This window comes from Pongo pygmaeus, chromosome 1 (genome assembly GCF_028885625.2).
Source record: "Pongo pygmaeus isolate AG05252 chromosome 1, NHGRI_mPonPyg2-v2.0_pri, whole genome shotgun sequence".
Classification (NCBI taxonomy): Eukaryota; Metazoa; Chordata; class Mammalia; order Primates; family Hominidae; genus Pongo; species Pongo pygmaeus.
In genome coordinates, this window is record NC_072373.2 from 191,497,190 (window position 1) to 191,516,326 (window position 19,137).

Consider the following 19,137-nt stretch of genomic DNA (forward strand, 5'->3'; position numbering starts at 1 on the left):
AGTGGAACTTTGAATAGACAATTGAATATATGAATCTAGAGTTCAGGGAGAGACCCAGCCTGGAATTTTTTTCTTTTTTTTTCTCTGAGATGGAGTTTAGCTCTGTCACCCAGGCTGCAGTGCAGTGGCACTATCTTGGCTCACTGCAACCTCCACCTACTGGGTTCAAGTGATTCTCCTGCCTCAGCCTCCCAAGTAGCTGGGATTACAGGTGCCCACCACCACGCCCGGCTAATTTTTGTATTTTTAGTAGAGACACAGTTTTGCCATGCTGGGCAGGCTGGTCTCGAACTCCTGATCTCAGGTGATCCACCCGCCTCGGCCTCCCAAAGTACTGGGATTACAGGTGTGAGCCACTGTGCCTGGCCCAGGCTGGAATTTTAAAGCCAGGAGACTAGATGGCATTATTTAATGAGTAAACATAGAGAAGGGATCAAGTTCCAGGACTAAGTCCTGGAAGCCTTTCAACATTAGCTAGGGAAGAGCAAGAACAACCAAAAGGGGCTAAAAAAGAGGATTCAGTGGATTAGAGGGAGACCCAAAAGAGTAAGCTATCCCAGAAGCCAGGTGAAAGCGTTCTAAAAAGTAGCAATTAACCATGCAAGAGCTATTAATATGTCAAGTTGAGGATTGAGAAGTGACCATTGAATTTAGAATTGTGGAGGTCACTGGTAACTCTAACAAGGGCAGTTTTGATGGCATGGTAGAGAAAAAGCCTGACTGGAGCGATTCAAGAACTAATGAATGGGAGGAGAAGAATCAAGGACAGGGAAAAACAACTCTTTCAAGGAACTTTGCTGTAAACGGGAGCAGAGAGAGCAATGTAGGATCAATAGAGAATTCTTCTTGACATGTGAAATGTAATAGTGTTTGCTGAAGGGAGTAAGAACTAGAAAGGAAAAATTGATGACGTAGTCCAGTGGAGACTAAGCTGGAGCTCCCTCTCTTCTGAAACAGAGCACTTCATTCATTCCATTAAAAGATGCAGAGCATTGTGCCAGATACCATGGACACCAAGATGACTATGACACACTCCTTGCTGTGGAGAAGTGAAGAAGCTCCTGGGCTGTGATGGTCAAAGAAGATGGATTTGCTTGGAAGGGAAACTAAAATTTATTAAGCAGCTACTATAAAGCATCTTTACATCTGTTATTTCATTTGATCCCTGTAATATCTCTGGGAACTATATATTATTACCCCATTTTATAAATCAAGCACTTGAGGCTCCAGAAATTCAAGTTATTTTGCCAAGGTCATCCAAGAAAGAGGATGAGCTGACACCTGAGTTCTTTCTTTCTCTCTCTCTCTCCTCTCTCTCTCTCTCTCTTTCTTTTTCTGTAGAGACAGGCTCTTACTATGTTACAGCCCAGGTTGGTCTCAAACTCATGGAATCAAGCGATCCTCCTGCCTAGGCCTCCCAAAATGTTGGGATTACAGGCGTGAGCCACTGTGCCTGGCCCATGTCTGAAATTTTATATGCCTGATTCCAAATCAATATATTTTATCCCTTTGCTAAAAAATTCTGTCACAGCAGGCCGGGCGCGGTGGCTCACGCCTGTAATCCCGGCACTTTGGGAGGCTGAGGCAGGTGGATCATGAGGTCAGGAGATCGAGACCATCCTGGCTAACACGGTGAAACCCCGTCTCTACTAAAAATACAAAAAAATTAACCAGGCGTGGTGGTGGGCGCCTGTAGTCCCAGCTACTTGGGAGGCTGAGGCGGGAGAATGGCGTGAACCTGGGAGGCAGAGCTTGCAGTGAGCCGAGATGCGCCACTGCACTCCAGCCTGGGTGACAGAGCGAGACTCTGTCTCAAAAAAAAAAAAAAAAAAAAAAAAAAACTGTCAAAATAAGTACACTAACTTTAGGTTAAGCAACTTGAGGTGTTTATACTTCCTCTTTTCAAAACTTATTTATATAATAGTTCCACCTGGCTTTAAGAAAAGAATCTCAACAACAGAATATATTAATTGCTAGTGCTGTTTCTTCCTTTTTATTTTTTTCTTGAGACAGAGTCTTGCTCTGTCGCCTAGGCTGGAGAGTGCAGTGATGCTCCGATCTCTGCAACCTCTACCTCCTGGGTTCAAGCAGTTCTCCTGCCTCAGCCTCCCCAGTAGCTGTGACTACAGGTGTGTGCCACCACGCACAGCTAATTTTTTTTTTTTTTTTTTTTTTTGAGACAGAGTCTCGCTCTTGCTCTGTTGCCTAGGCTGGAGTGCAATGGCATGATCTCAGCTCGCTGCAACCTCCGTCTCCTGGCTCCAAGCAATTCTTCTGCCTCAGCCTCCTGAGTAGCTGGGATTACAGGCACACACCACCACACCCGGCTAATTTTTGTATTTTTAGTAGAGACAGGGTTTCATCATATTGGTTAGGCTGGTCTCGAACTCCTGACCTCATGATCCACCCGCCTCAGCCTCCCAAAGTGCTGGGATTACAGGAGTGAGCCACCGCGCCCGGCACGCCCAGCTAATTTTTGTATTTTTAGTAGAGTCAGAGTTTCACCATGTTGGCCAGGCTGGTCTCCAACTCCTGACCTCAGGTGATCCATCCGCCTGGGCCTCCCAAAGTGCTGGGATTATAGGCATGAGCCACCGCGCCCAGTCTGCTAGTGCTGTTTCTCTCACCATTTCTTGAGTCAGGGTCTTACTCTGTAATCCAAGCTGGAATGCAGTGGCACAATCATAGCTCGCTGCAGCCTCAAACTACCGGGCTCAAGTGATCCTCCCACCTCTGCCTCCCGAGTAGCTGGGACTACAGGCACATGCCACAACGTCTGGCTAATTTTTGTGTTTTTTGCAGAGATGGGGTTTTGCCATGTTTCCCAGGCTGGTCTCAAACTCCTGGGCTCAAGTGATCTGCCTGCCTCGGCCTACCAAAGTGCAGGGATTATAGACATGCGCCACTCCACTTGGCGTCTGTCCACCATTTCTCAACCATCTTTTTCGAAACACGGTCTCGCTCTGTCGCCCAGGCCAGAATGCAGTGGTGTGATCATAGCTCACTACAGCCTTAAACTTCTAGGCTCAAGCGATCCTCCTGGTTTAGCCTCCTGAGGAGCTGGGACTATAAACATGCATCACCATGCTGGCTACAATTTTTTAGTTTTTTTTGAAGAAGGGGTCTCACTATGTAGTCCAGGCTGGTCTCAAACTCCTGGCCTTAAGAGCAACCCTCACACCTCGCCTCTGCCTCCCAAAGTGCTGGGATTATAGGCATGAGCCACCACAACCGTCTTTTCACAGTCTTACAAATGCCTTCACTATATTTTCGTTTCCCAAAGTGAAAGCCATATCCGTGCCCTATTTGCTACCTGAAGCCATTATAAAGCTGTTATAGGAGCTTCTGGCATCAGTAATTAGAAAATCATATACCATGTTTGTGCCATTCAAAAACACATAGGAAATTTGGGGGAAAAAATCCAAAGTACTCAAATACCAAGATATGTTCTGAACCTACCTTTATTATTAGAGAAGACAATGAAAGATAACCAAAGTAATTTATTCTCATAAGATCATAAAAACATGGCATGTTATACCTTGATACTACAGGTAAAAAGCCTGCCTATCTGCAGCTTTTGTGTGTGTGTGTGTATATATATATATATTTATATTTATTATATATATGTATGTTGGAAGGAAGACAGAAGCAGAGGGGAACTGCTTTCATGAAAATAAAATAATTTTTTCACTTAGTGAAACTAAGATCTGTGTGCTGTCACTTACAGGAAGTGGTTAGAGGCTGGCAGGAGGGAGTGACTAGTTTTCTTTTTAAGAGATCATTTATTATACAAAGAACAGTCTTTTTAAAGTCATATTTAGCACCCCCCAGGATATCCCTTACTAACAGCCAACAGGCAGGGCCCTAAACCATGAAAGAAGACAGACTCAGAACTTCATTAAGATTTTAGATCTGCCTCTCTTTGGGATCACCCACAGGAATTTGGGATGGTCTCCCCTAACTGTTACCCACAAGAAATCTCAACACAAGGCAACACCCCAGAATTACTTTAATGTTTGCAAGCAAAACAAGCCTGTGCAAAGGTATGCTGGACATTTTATTCAAATGTCATTGAGATTTACTTGGTCTCAAAATAATTGATATCCACAAGCATCATAACTTTAGCAGATTCAGACTAAAAATTTACGTTACACCATAACTAAAAAAACAAAATCTAGAAAAATAATGCTTACAAAGAGAGAAGGCTTTTAAAAAATACAACAAATATACCTAAGATTATAAATTTGGTAGAGGGAATAGCACATAACCGATAGGACTGAAAACCTTGGGTTTCTGGAAATGGCACGATGCAGACATCAAAGCCTGGCCCTGAAACTCTTGTCATCTGTCCCCTCCCATGAGTACACTAGGCATCTAACTGAAGACAGGCAGAGGATGTGGGCTTCAGATAACTTAATTAGGAGACACCCATGACTCTGCCTCTAAGGTTTGGCAATGTGGTATTGAGACAACTTGCAAAGTCCCAGAATGTCTACAAAGAACATTCTACATACACAAGTGTCACTGAATACAATAAAGGAAAATCTCCATATTTATTGCTCCATATACCTAGATGCCATGAGTATTACAGTAGCATGGAAATTATAAGCCCAGTCTGCCTGGGTTTAAATCCATACTACTATGTATACATCACATTTAGCATCTTTGGGCAAGTTACTTAACTTCATGGAACCTCAATTTCCTCATCTGTAAAATGATGATAATAATAGCATCTGTCTCAGAGTTGTAGTAAGGATGAATGAGTTAATGTGTTTCAGGTGCTCAATACGTGCTCAATAATTGCTGATTATAATTGTCATTATTTGGAGGAGCAGCAAACTACATCTGACCACAAAGACTATGAATATTGCTCAGACTGTACAAAACCTTGGCAACTGATAATTTACCTCAACTAAATTACCTAATCTGTCTAATCTCAGTCTCCAACTTACCAACCCTGCCCTCATTCACCACGATAGTAATCTCCTTGAAGCATGTATAATGATTGGCACATTTTAAATGCTTAATGTTTATTTATAACTTCACTGTAAAACTTTACATTTCTCCCTATCAGCAAATTAAATCCGAAACTCTCTGGCTTCACAATATTTCCCTCATTATCCTGGCATGTTTTTCCTTCCCATCTCCAGATATTAAACTACTATTTCTATAGACCAGCTTAAAGCCAGTACTTCCACAGAACTATCTCCAGTCCCTCCCTCCATCCCAGTGAGAAGTAAACTTCTCACTCCCTTGAGCTTTTATTATACTTTATCTGTTTCTCTCATAAAGTTTAGCACTTTGTGCTTTATAATACAGCTGGGCACATATTGTTACTCCCTCACTAGACGTTTTTGAAGCTAGATAAATGTCTGCTCTCCTTTATAAAATCTTAGTCACTAAATAACTATTTGTGGAATGAGCAAATTAATAAATGAACAGGATCTGAGAACTGCTTAAGAGCAAGAAGAGGGGCGGGTGCACATTAGAAAGGGCAAAGCTGGGCCCAATAAATTATGAATACTCCCAAAATATAAACATTTCTTCTGGTAATGCATCTTTTTGGACCACAAAAACATACAACTGAGAACAAGTGCCTGGAAAACCATTCATCTTATGGCAGAAATAACTCAAAATGCTCTTCTAGAGAGGCCTAGTAGGTAACATACACTAACAAGGGTGTCGAACCACCTTTAACAGTGAACTTCCAAATCTACCTGGGAATTTAAAAGAAAAAAGTGTCTCCAAGAACACAAGCATAAGTTTTACTTTTCCTTGGAGCTGGAAGGAAGATAGTTTATTAATTCAGAAATTAAACTGCTTGGCTGGGAGCAGTGGCTCACCCCTGTAATCCCAATGCTTTGAGAAGCTGAGGCAGGAGGATTGCCTGAGGACAGGAGTTCAAGACCACCCTGGGTAACATAGCAAGACCCCATCTCTCCAAAAAATAATAACACTTAGCCAGGCCCAGTGGTTACACACCTGTAGTTCTAGCTACTTGGGAGGCTGAGGCAGGAGAATCACTCCAGCCCAGGAGTTTCAGGCCACTGCACTCTAGCCTAGACAGCAGAGCAAGACAATAGAGAGGGGAGGGGATGGGAGGGGAGGGGAGGAGAGGGAGAAAGAAATTCCACTTTTGGCTGGGCATGGTGGCTCACGCCTGTAATCCAGCACATTAAGAGGCTGAGGCGGGGTGGATCACCTAAGGTCAGGAGTTCAAGACCAGCCTGGCCACCCATCTCTACTAAAATTACAAAAATTAGCCGGGCATGGTGGCATGTGCCTGTAGTCTCAGCTACCTGGGAGGCTGAGTCAGAAGAATCCCTTGAGCCCGGGAGGTAGAGGCTGCAGTGAGCCGAGATCGCGCCACTGCGCTCCAGCTTGGGAAACAGAACAAGACTTCGTCTCAAAAAGAAAAGAAAAAAAATTCCACTTCTGGAAATCCCTCCAGATATGGATTCTGCCTAGCATCTAACTCTAGATGGCCTTCTTATCCAAGCTTAGCAACTGAAGGTCTTACCCTTAAGAAAGAAAAGGGAGAGTAACACTAAAGAGGAGAGGCAGAAAATAAAGTGAGAGATGCTCTGGTACAGCACTTAGAAAACTCACTCTTGGCCAGGTGTGGTGGCTCACGCCTGTAATTCCAGCACTTTGGGAGGACGAGGTGGTTGGATCACCTGAGGTCAGGAGTTCGAGACCAGCCTGACCAATATGGTGAAACCCCCTCTCTATTAAAAATACAAAATTACCCAGGAGTGCCTGTAATCCCAGCTACTTGGGAGGCTGAGGCAAAAGAATTGCCTGAACCCAGGAAGTGGAGGTTGCAGTGAGCTGAGATCACGCCACTGCACCCCAGCCTGGGCAACAAGAGCGAAACTCTGTCTCAAAAAAAGAAAAAAAGAAAAAAGAAAACTCACTCTTAAACCCAAGTGCCTGCCTCTCTCTCTCTCCCTCTCTCTCTCACCAGGGCTGTAAATACAATTTGTGAGCCAAACCTATATTCAAATTCTGATTTCACAATCTCTAGTTGTGTATCTTTGAACCAATTACTTAATCTCTTTAATCCATAGTTATCTCGTGTCAAAAAGGGATAATAAAATTACCTCTTCACAGTGTTACAGTGAGGATTAAGTGAGAAAATGTATAATATATTTGGCACACAGTAAGCATTAACTATTTAAAAAGCATTAAACATTGACTCATTAATGCCAACTCTTGTTATTATGATTACCACACAAGAGACCTCCTAGCAGGGCATCAAGTCATCCTCAGTGGCAAATGCAAGAAGGTAAGTGAAAGTAATGTGTGGTATTGAACAGCTCTAAGACACCAGCTCAATGACTAAATCAAATTAGGCTTCAACAGCATTGCTTCAAAAAGGGAAAGGACAAGAATATCTAGTCAACCTCAACAGCCATATTACTATTTTAAGTAATCTCTCTCTCTGGAATTTTGACCCTTTTCCCCAATAAAATAATATCTATCTAGTAAGCTTTTTCCAGGAAACTCTGGTAGCCAACATCTTAAAGAAATGGAGAAAAAAAGTGATACGGAGAAAAGAAGCCCTGTCTATGGGGACTGTTCCATAATCTTGCCAAGGATTGTTATTTTTGTCCAGAAATATTCTTTTTTTTTTTTTTTTGAGACAGAATTTCACTCTTGTTGCCCAGACTGCAGTGCAATGGCACAATCTCGGTTCACTGCAACCTCTGCCTCCCGGGTTCAAGCAATTCTCCTGCCTCAGCCTCCCAAGTAGCTGGGATTACAGGCATGCGCCACCATGCCCGTCTAATTTTTTTGTATTTGTGGTAGAGACGGGGTTTCACCATGTTGGCCAGGCTGGTCTCGAACTCCTGACCTCAGGTGATATCCACCCACCTCAGCCTCCCAAAGTGCAGGGGTTACAAGCGTGAGCCACTGCGCTTCGCCCATAAAGTTCTTAATACAAGTTCACGCCTTTTGTTTCTGCTCTAATATTTTAAAAAACACAGTACTGAATGTACAAAGATGTCACAATAGACAAGGAATCCGGCTCATCTATCACTAGATTAGTGAGTTTCTCTTATTGAGAGCCTAACCCTCAGTGACCCCTACTGGACAAAGATAGATAGACACAGAAGACTGAGTTTTTAAACAACAAAGAAAACCTGTGTTGCTTTTACTCTAATGAAATTCTCACACATGGAACTTTCATTATACAAGTTCAAGCTTGTGTCAAAATATATATACACCTGTAACATAGAAGGCAACAATGCTATGTCCAGTAAGCTCATTCCTTTCATGGGAAACATTATCACCATAAAGTTGGTTGGCTTCACGGCTGCCTCAACAGGATCGTCAGTATTTATGGTTTTGTGATGAGTCCTTATAGAGAAAATAGCAGACAGAGAAGGAGCGGTCACTGGCACACAACCCCTACCCCTCAGTACCTTGCAATTTTTCCATTCCCCGAGGTGACTCACTCTTAACACAGCCCAGACTACTTGCCAGCAGTCAGGGCCACTATGTGTGCCTGGTGAGTAATGCTTTCCCCAGCGTGCATCCTCCCAGCTGCCTCTGACTGAACAAGTCATAAAAGGAAATCTGGGTAACCATTTTTAAGTTTTTTGTTTTTTTCTTTTTTGAGACAGAGTCTTGCTGTGTCGCCCAGGCTGGAGCGCAGTGGTGAGATATCGGCTCACTGCAACCTCCACTTCCTAGGTTCAAGCAATTCTTGTGCCTCAGTCTCCTGAGTAGCTGGGATTACAGGCATACACCACCACACCCAGCTAATTTTTGTATGTTTAATAGAAATGGAGTTTCACCATGTTGGCCACACTGGTCTCGAACTCCTGGCCTCAAGTGATCCACCTGCTTCGGCCTCCCAAAGTGCTGGGAGCTACTGTGCCTGGCCCAGTTTTAAGAACACACGTCCCGTCCTAAACACAAGGACAGCTCCTCTTAGCTCCCTACAGGGACTCAGAGTTGTAATGAATTCCCTCTAATGGCAGCCAGGTGGCAATGCAGAAACAGGCAAAGGCAGAAAAGCCAATGAGTATGATAAGCCCTTACTCCCTAAAATCTGGGGACCACAGCTTCTACTTTGGATAAAACAAAAAGTAATGGGCATGAAGCAGAGCCATGTGCTATCACACAGCATCACACCGTGTGGCACAGCCCTGATGAAAAGCCCAATCTCAGAAGAAGGAGGCAGCCTCTTAAGTATCTGTCCAGCCATCCTTAGGTGCCCCAAGTAGTGGATGAGGAAAACAACAGCATCTGGTTTTTTGATTAGTGACTGGCACATTAATCGAAAAATGGACAACAGTTGTAGTTAAACTTTCTCCCAATAGATGTTCCTGGAGTATCTAATCCTTCAGACATGAATCTATGGAGTTAGTGCAAACATTTTGGAAACAGCTGCCAAGAGCTAGATAAGTGAGAGAAGTGGAGGCAGGTCTTTGACACAGACAATTTACTTCAAAGCTATCTTAAGCAATAATAATTCCTGATAAATTGTCAAACAGGAAAACTTTAAGTAGCACCCAACTGCGCCTGTACTTTACTGCTAGGTTTAAAAAAAAAAAAAACAAAGAAAGAATCACCCCAAATACGTCATATCCAGTAAATTTTTAAATTTTTCTTAAAAATCAGAGCACCTTCAATACAGTTGCCTACATTTTTTCCCTACCTGTAATCCTTGGGTCTCTGATGTTCATATATGCCTGGGAAGAAAACTATTATCCAGCTCAGTTTTGTTGCTGTTGTTTTGGTTTTTGTTTGTTTGTTTGTTTGTTTGGGACAGAGTCTCACTCTGTCACTCAGGCTGGAATGCAGTGGTGTGATCTCAGCTCACTGCAAACTCCACCTGCCAGGTTCAAGCGATTCTCATACCTCAGCCTCCCAAGTATATGGGATTACAGGCACACCACCACGCCTGGCTAATTTTTGTATTTTTAGTAGAGACAGGGTTTTGCCATGTTGGCCAAGCCAGTCTCGAACTCCTGGCCTCAAGTGATCCACCTGCCTCGGCCTCCCAAAGTGCTGGAATTACAGGCCACTGCACCGCCTCCAGCTCAGTTTTTGACAAAATCCAGAATACTCAAGATCCTGATTTTTATCAAAGAGAGAGAGAAAGAGAAAAAGAGAGACAGCACAAGGCGGTGGCTCATGTCTGTAATCGCAGTACTTTGGGAGGCCGAGAGGGCAGATTTCTTGAGCCCAGGAGTTCGAGACCACCCTGGGCAACATGGCAAAACCCTGTTGTTATGAAAAAATACAAAAAGTTAGCTGGGTGTGGGGATGCACATCTGTAGTCCTGGCTACTCATGTCACTACACTTCAACCTGGGTGACAAAGCAAGACTCCGTCAAAACACACACACACACACACACACAGAAAAGAAAAGGAGAAAGAAAGAAAGAGAAAAGACAAGAAAAGAAAAGAGAAAGGAAGAGAGAGGAGAGGGGCGGGGAGGGGAGGGAAAAAGAAAGAAAGAAAGAAGAGAGAGAGGCAGCGAAGGAGGGAGAAAAGAAAAGAAATTACCTATGGCATACCTAATTACTAAAACCAAAAAGATACTGACAAAAATTTTCAATAAGAATGAAACAAAAACACTCTCTGGTTAACTTTTGATAAACCAGAATATCTATAGCACATATCAGATTTTATCAATGCATTTAGACATTACAAAACTAGAGACGATTATAGGTCCAGTTCTGTTCTTGGCTTATTAAATGACTTCAGGATCATTTAACTACACTGGATCTGTTTACTCATTCACAAAATGAGTTCACATTCTAGATCTCTAAATTCTTTTCCAGCTCTAAAATTCTGTGGTTCTGTGAAATATTTAGTTGCCTAGGTACTATGTTGATTGTTATCAATAACAAAAAAATTACAAAGCCAGTCTTATGCTACTATCCTTTAAGAGCTTACAATCTAACTGGAGAAATATGTATACAGATAATCTTAACATAAAGCGGTACAGGCTGTGTCAGGAGGGCAAGACTATAAGAACTCAGTGAATGGAACTTTAGAAATTCAGTCAATGAAATGGTCATTTCCTGTTGGGGAAGTCAAAAAAAAAGGCTTCCATAGATAAGAAATATAACCTGGGACTAGAAGAATGTGTAGCATTTCAACAGTCTGAAATAAGAAGAGTAAACACTCCAGGACGAGAGATAGCATGAGGAAGAGAATGAAAAACAGAAAGTACAAGTGACACTAGAACGAACCACAGGGTTTGTGCATTTGGGTTGGGGTTGGGGAGGCTCAGAGAGAGGTAAGTAAATTGGGAAGATTAACTTCTGCCAACTTTAGGGTATCCATCACAAATTTAATAAGCACATTTAGCTCCCTTTCAGAAACCTCAGAAAAGTGACAGTAAGAGAATTAAAATGGCACAAACCCACAGAAAATAAGAATAAGAAATAGCAACAAAAGTTTGATACACTGGAGTGTGGATAAACAAATGGTCGAAAACTTAAATGTCAGCTTTCTCTCTCTCTGCTAAGTGCCTGCAGGAAATGGGCAACAGTAAGAAACAAGGTAAATTGTGCTGCAGAATCCCAGAAAGTCTCAGAAATTGGAAGCACCAGGAACCTCTGAAGACTCGGTAGGAGAAGGCATGCTGCAGAGTAAGGCTGAAAACAAGATTGGTTGGAAGTCTTCAGGCCCGTGTGAGGTCAGGAGCCAGGTGCCTCAGTGAAAACAGGGATAGTAAATGAAATCTGACAATGGGCGGGGCACGGTGGCTCACGCCTATAATCCTAACACTTTGGGAGGCGGAAGCAGGTGGATCACCTGAGCTCAAGAGTTTGAGACCAGCCTGGCCAACATGGTGAAACCCCACCTCTACTAAAAATACAAAATTAGCTGGGTGTGGTGGCACGCACCTGTAATCCTAGTACTTTGGGAGGCAGAAACAGGTGGATCACCTGAGCTCAGGAGTTCGAGACCAGCCTGGCCAACATGGTGAAACCCCGCCTCTACTAAAAACACAAAATTAGCCAGGCGTGGTGGCACACACCTGTAATCCCAGCTACTTGGGAGGCTGTGGCAGGAGAACTGCTTGAACCTGGGAGGCAGAGGTTGCACTCCAGCCTGAGTGACAGGGTGAGACTCCGTCTCAATCAATCAATCAATAAATAAACTTTGACAGTGAACGATGAGGCCCTTCCAGACTGGCCCATTGCTCCATTTGGCCCAGAGCTCTAGCTACCAGAATTGGCCCCCAGATGGGAGACTGGCCAGTTCTTTCCTGGGGAAACCAACCTCCCCTATCTGGTTATTCATTAGGAGTATACCAGTTAACAAGTCCCACCAATCAGCATTTTAGGGCCCAGCTCTTTTTTTTTTCTTTCTTGTTTTTTTTCTTTTTGGAGACAGGGTCTCACTCTGTTGCCCAAGCTGGAGTGTAGTGGTGCAATCTCAGCTTACTACAGCTTCAACCTCCGGGGCTCAAGCGATCCGCCCACCTCAGCATCCATGCGCCACCACACCCAGCTCATTTTTGTAATTTTTTGTACAGATGGGGTTGCCCAGGCTAGTCTTGAACTCCTGGGCTCAAGCAATCCACCTGCCTCAGCCTCCCAAAGTGCTGGGATTATAGGTGTGAGCCACTGTGTCTGGCCAGGGCCCAAGTCTTAAATGTGAAGATCACCAAGAAACATCAGACATTTTAAGAGAGCTTCTAACATGAAAGACAGAGACCAAAATTAATAGAAGGAGCTCAGAAGAAACAGAGACAATGCTGGATGCAGAGGAAAAAAGAAAAGAAAAGAAAGGGAAGGGAAGGGAGAGGAAGGGGAAGGGGAAGGGAAGAAGCAGAGGGGAGACAGAGAGAGAGAGAGAGAGAGAGAGAAAGAAAGACAGCCTCTAATTAATATCCTTAGAGAGACTTAAAAGGCAGTATTAGCCAGACAATTGCTTGAAGCCAGGAGCTTGAGGCCAGCTTGGGCTACATAGCGAGACCTCATTTCTACAAAAAAATTTTAAATAATTTTTTTAAAAAATCTGCTAGAAAGTGATTTGCAACCTAGAACTCTATACTCAAACTCTTAATCAAATGAAAAGTAGAATAAGACATTTTCAGATAAGCAAAGTCTCAAAAACATTTACCTCCCTTGTATCCTTTCTGAGGAAGCTAGGATATATACCACAATGAAAAAATGGAGTACATCATGAAATACAACATCAGCTCTGGGCAACATGAGATCCAACAGGGAAGACAGGTGAGGGAATTTCCCCGTATGATAGTGAAGGGAAGTGCCAGGATGACAGCTTTACTAAAGGCTTTAAGAGCAACCCATCCAGAGTGAATAAGAGAAAGCTCCTGGGAGATGTCTCCAAATAGACTATTGAACTAAAAGATTATTCGATATGTTTCAAGATACTGAGAGAGAAGTCTTAGAGTCCCATGAGAGAGTCTGAAGGTATGTACATAGATTAGTAAACAAGTGACAAAATATGGCAATTATTAATTCCAGGAAAAATTAAAAGTTGGTCCAGAAAGGAAATGTAATCATAGTATATTACTTAGCTCACCTTTAAGCAATATTTATATAATCACAATAATCTGAACACTGAATATAACGGCAATAACGTGTGACTTTGGGAAGAAGGGGGAAGAGAAAGTGTGTACTTAAATTAAGGGGGTAAGAATAAAAAAACTAAACCCTAATTTTCTGTAGTAGAGTATCAACAGATAATGTTCAAAACCAAAAGAAAAAAAATCAAGAATCACTAGTAAAAGAGAAAGAAATATATTCTGGCTGTTTTTGTGTGCAGAAAAAAAAGGAACAGAAATGTGGGCCACGTGTGGGGGCCCACACCTGCAATCCCAGCATGCTGGGAGGCCAAGGTAGGAGCATCATTTGAGGCCAGGAGTTCCGAGACTAGCCTGGAGAACAAAACAAGACCCCATCTCTACAAAAAGAAAAAAAAATTAGCCAGGCGCGGTGGTGCACGCCTATAGTCTCAGCTACTCAGGAAGCCGAGGTGGGAAGATCCCTTCAGCCCAGGAGTTCAAGGGTGCACTGAGCCATGATCACACCACTGCACTCCAGCCTGGGTGGCAGAGTGAGACCCTGTCTCTTAAAAAAAATATAGTGGAAAATACAGATTATTTTTGTCATATGCCTTATAGTAATATTTTAACCTTTTAAAGTAAGAACATGTATAATTTTGATTTAATGTTATAGAAAGTTGGACTGGATTATGAAAGATCTTAAATGACAAGATGAGTTTGGATTTTATCCTATAGGTGAGCCCTTAAAAAAGTCATTTCTAGGCCAGACATGGTGGTGCGTGCCTGTAATCCCAGCTACTCAGGAGGCTGAGGCAGGAGAATCACTTGAACCAGGGAGTTGGTGGTTGCAGTGAAGCAAGCATGCCACTGCACTCCTGCCTGGTGACAGAGTGAGACTCCGTCTCAAATTTAAAAAAAAAAAAAAGTCATTTCACCCCGCCCACCAAAACACACACACACACACACACACACACACACACGTTCAGAATCCCAGCCCCCACATACACACACACACGTTCAGAATCCCAGCCCCCACATGGATTCCCTTAACATTCTGGATTCTGGTTAATTGGGTTTCAGATATTTCTCCCTTATCCACTGCTCTACCTCATGATTAAAGGCCTTTAGCTCATAACCAAAGGGAGAGAGAACCTGTATATATTATGTGGCAGGTACGAGTCTTGGGCTCAGACTCATCTGACAATGAGTCAGGTGGTGACTTCCGAAACAGCATCACCACAGATTACCCTCAGGGGACTCCCAAATCAAATACACCCTAGGGAACTTTCCTCCCTGTGTCCTTCAGCACTTCAGGTTAAAAATCTCTTCTAATGATTTGTTATTTCATGAAGAGATACAGGGAGATGGCTGCTAGCAGAGAGGAGGAATATTGCTAACTAACCCCCAGGGAAGTCCAGCACCCTTCTCTAAGAAGTAAGTTATCTGACTCATTTCCTTCTTATCCTACTCCAAAGATCTGTTTACATCCTACAGTGTACCTGGTAATATTGTCTAAAAACAAAACTCATGATCAGCTAGAAGAACATAACAATTAAAGACTGTGTCAAGAAATAAATAAAGCTTTCCTTCCTCCCTTTCAAATTATAGTTGTTGTTTTTTAACTTTTCCTTCTTGCTTCTGATATATCTTGAGTTTATTTTTTTAATTTTTTTTTTTTTTTTAAAGAAACTGGGCCTCTATGTTTTCCAGGCTGGAGTACAGTGGCTACACAGGCACAATCATGGCACTATTCTATAGCTGCGAACTCCTGGGCTCAAGCAATCCTCCTGCCTTAGCCTTAGCCTCCTGAGCAGCTAGAACTACAGGTGTGAGCTACCATGCCCAGCTCTTCTGATATATCTTTTTCTTTTTTCTTTCTTTTTTTTTTTTTTGAGATGGAGTCTCGCTCTGTCACCCAGGCTGGAGTGCAGTGGTGCCACGTCGGCTCACTGCAAGCTCCACCTCCCAGGTTCACGCCATTCTCCTGCCTCAGCCTCCCGTGTAGCTGGGACTACAGGCACCCACCACCACGCCCAGCTAATTTTTTTGTATTTTTAGTAGAGATGGGGTTTCACCGTGTTAGCCAGGATGGTCTCGATCTCCTGACCTCGTGAGCCACCTGCCTCGGCCTCCCAAAGTGCTGGGATTACAGGCGTGTGCCACCACGCCCAGCCCCAGCCCTGATATATCTTAAAGAGAGGTAGTATCTTCTACTTTTTTGGTGGTGTCTTATGCAGCCTCTAAGTCCCCTTTTCCATGCCATCTTCAGATGAATGAGTTATAAGCACAAAGGCAGCAATTGATATTGCTACGCCATCTCTCCTAAGACCTTCCTTGAGAGGCCTGAAACCTGAGGCAGAATATTATCAATGCTAGCCTCTCTTTTATCTTTGTGTAAATGGCTAATTTAGCCTCCAACCTCTTAATCACAGACTCTGGTAGGTGCATAATGATGACCAGGAGCACTCTTTCACAATCTTAATATAAATGAGAGCCTGAATAACCTAATCAACTTTACTGCTTTGCAATATGAAAAGATACTAAGACTTATCCTGACTGTGACTCTCCATCCCGCCACCACACTCTACCCCACCTTATCAGCTTCAACAATACAACACCATTGGAGGGCCCTCTACTCAAAGAAGAAAACCACCATCACTACAAGACTTAACTGGCATTTGAGCAAAGATCTAGCTCTTGCCAAAATACTAGATGGAACTAGGGTACTTCTGGCAATAAGGTAAAAAATTCTGAGTTCTGACCTTCTGATGTCAAGGCAAGTTCCCCTCTCTAAATATGTCAGAGGAAATGTCGTGCCTTCAAACCAGCCACCATGACCATGTGAGGCTCATTTCCAAGACACAGACCCTGCTAGCTATAGAACTGAGGCACACAGTGCAGGAACCCACACACGTCACCCTGCATGAAAAAGAAGTCCATGACTAGCACAGGATGTTGTGAGCCATCTCACCCAGATACAAACACAGTATACCCAAGACATGCATAGACTCAATCATATGCTCTGAGGGCACATGAACAGCACTGCCCACACCAGGGCTCATGAAACAGGAACTAAAAAACAGGTGACGTTTCCTATGATTTATGCTGGTCAATCATTCTGACTGCCCAGGCAGCTACACCATTTAATATCTTTCAGCAACTCAATCAAGGTTCCTGTCTCCACCTGCTCCTGTGACATCATCCTGTCATTATATGTTCTTTGAAATTCCTTTGATGAAAAATGAGTCACTTCTTCCTGCCAACACAGGCCTGAGCCTCTTCCACACATGTCATTCTTTGGTAATCCTGTGGGGGCAGGGTGCCACCCAGAGGTTTCTGCAGCTACTCTCGCTATACCTCCCAAGAAAGAAGGCCTCAGAGCGAGATCAAACATAGCCTGGGGGAAAATGGGCAAATGATGAAAGAAGTGAGGATCCTGGTGGAGCTGGGAATGGGGCTGGGAAACTGCCTACTCCGGTGGGACACACAGTTTAAAGGATGAAGTAAGAACTAAGGTAGGGCACAGTCCCACTTAAAACTTGGAAATGCTTCAACCTCAGAGTGCTCACCTTAAAAGTTCGCTTCCTGATATAAAGTGCCATCATGTATTCTCCTGCAAAAAAATGATTGCAAACCTGTTTCTCACCTTGAAGATTTGGGGCAACAGTAACTTGCCTGCTCAAGACAGTGACAGTTCTGAATCAAAATATTCAAGACAACTTCAAGATTCTCAGTGGCAGCAATAAGTGGCCCAATACAAACAGACAAATACTATTCATACCTACAAATCAGCCTAATATTTTTATAACAGCTTCAATGAGATTTGGTTAACATAAATTCACCCTTTTTAGGTAAACAATTCAATGGATATTTAAGTATCAGCATATTCACAGAGTTGTTCAACCATCACCATTATCTAACTTTAGAACATTTCATCACCCCCTAAAGAAACCCTATACCAATTAGAAGTCACTTCCCATTCTCCCCTTCTCGACCCCTAGCAACCACTAATCTACTTATGGTCTCTATGGATTTGCCTATTACGTATAAATGGTATAAATGGAATCATACAAGCCTTTTGTGTCTGGCTTCTTTCACTTAGTCTAATGTTCTCAAGGTTGATCCATGTTAGCATCGATCAGTACTTCATTCCTTTTCACTGACAAATAATATTCTGTTATATGGATATGCCACAGTGTGTTTATCCATTCATCAGTTGATAGATGTTTCAGTTGTTTCTGCTTTGGGGCTATTATGAATAATGCTGCTATGAACATTTATGTACAAGTTTTCTATGAATATATGTTTTCAGTTCTTTTGGATATATACTTTGGAATTGCTGGGTCATGTGGCAACTCTATGTTTAAATTTTTGAAGAACCACCGAACTGTTTTCTAAAGCAGGTGCACCATTTTATATTCCCACCAGCAATGTTGGGGGGGTTCCGATTTCTCCACATCCTCACTCTCTTTTTTATTAAAGCCATTCTAGTGGGTATGAAGTGGTATCTCATTGTGATCTTGATTAGCATTTCCCTAATAACTAATGATGTTAAGCATCTGAGCATTTTTTCATGTGCTTATTAGCCATTTGTATATCTTCTTTGAAGAAATGGCTATATAAATCCTTTGCTCATTTTTTATTGGCTTTTCTTTTTACTGTTGAGTTCAAAGAATTCTTTATATATTTTGGATATAAGTCCCTTATTAGATATATGATTTGCAAATATTTTCTCCCATTCTGTGAGGTGTCTTCATTTTCTAGGTAGTGTCCTTTGAAGCACAAAGGTTTTACATTTTGATCAAGTATAATTTCTCTATTTTTTTTCTTTTTTGTGTATACTTTCAGTGTTAGCTACAAGAAACCACTACCTAATCCAAGGTCACAAAGATTTACCCCTAAGTTTTCTTCTAATAGTTTTGTAATTTTAGCTCTTATATGTAGGTCTATGATCCACTTTGAGTTAAGTTTTATATATTGTGTGAGGTCAGGGTTTAAATTCTTTTTTTTTTTTTCTTTTTGAGGCGGAGTCTTGCTCTGGTGCCCAGGCTGGAGTGCAGTGGTGTGATCTCAGCTCACTGCAACCTCTGCCTCCCGGGTTCAAGCGATTCTCCTGCCTCAGCCTCCCGAGTAGCTGGGATTACAGGCGCCCGCCACCACATCCAGCTAATTTTTGTATTTTTAGTAGAGATGGGGTTTCACAATGTTGGCCAGGCTGGTCTCGAACTCCTGACCTCGTGATCTGCCTACCTCCTCTGCCTGCCAAAGTGCTGGGATTACGGGCGTGAGCCACCACGCCTGGCCAAATTCATTCTTTTGTATATGGATATCCAGTTGTCCCAGTATAATTTGTTGAAAAGACAATTCTTTCTACATTGAATTGTCTTGGCACCTTTATCACAAATCAATTTACCATAAATGTAAGGGTTTATTTTTGGACTCTCAATTCTATTCCATTGATCTATATGTCTATCCCTATGCCAGTACCATCCTGTCTTAATTACTGTAGCTTTGTAGTAAGTTTTCAAATCTGGAAGTGTGAGTCCTCCAATTTTGTTCTTTTTCAAGATTGTTTTGACTATTCTGGGTCCCTTGCTTTTTCACATGAATTTCAGGAGCAGCCTGCC

The 19,137-nt window shown here is 42.6% G+C and overlaps 1 protein-coding gene across 2 annotated transcripts in view; it reads right to left on the reverse strand.

The window, feature by feature from the left end:
• LOC129040038 (microtubule-actin cross-linking factor 1) overlaps window positions 1-19,137 on the reverse strand; it is a 379,189-nt gene that overhangs the window by 284,702 nt on the left and 75,350 nt on the right. The gene's annotated exons all lie outside the window — the stretch shown is intronic.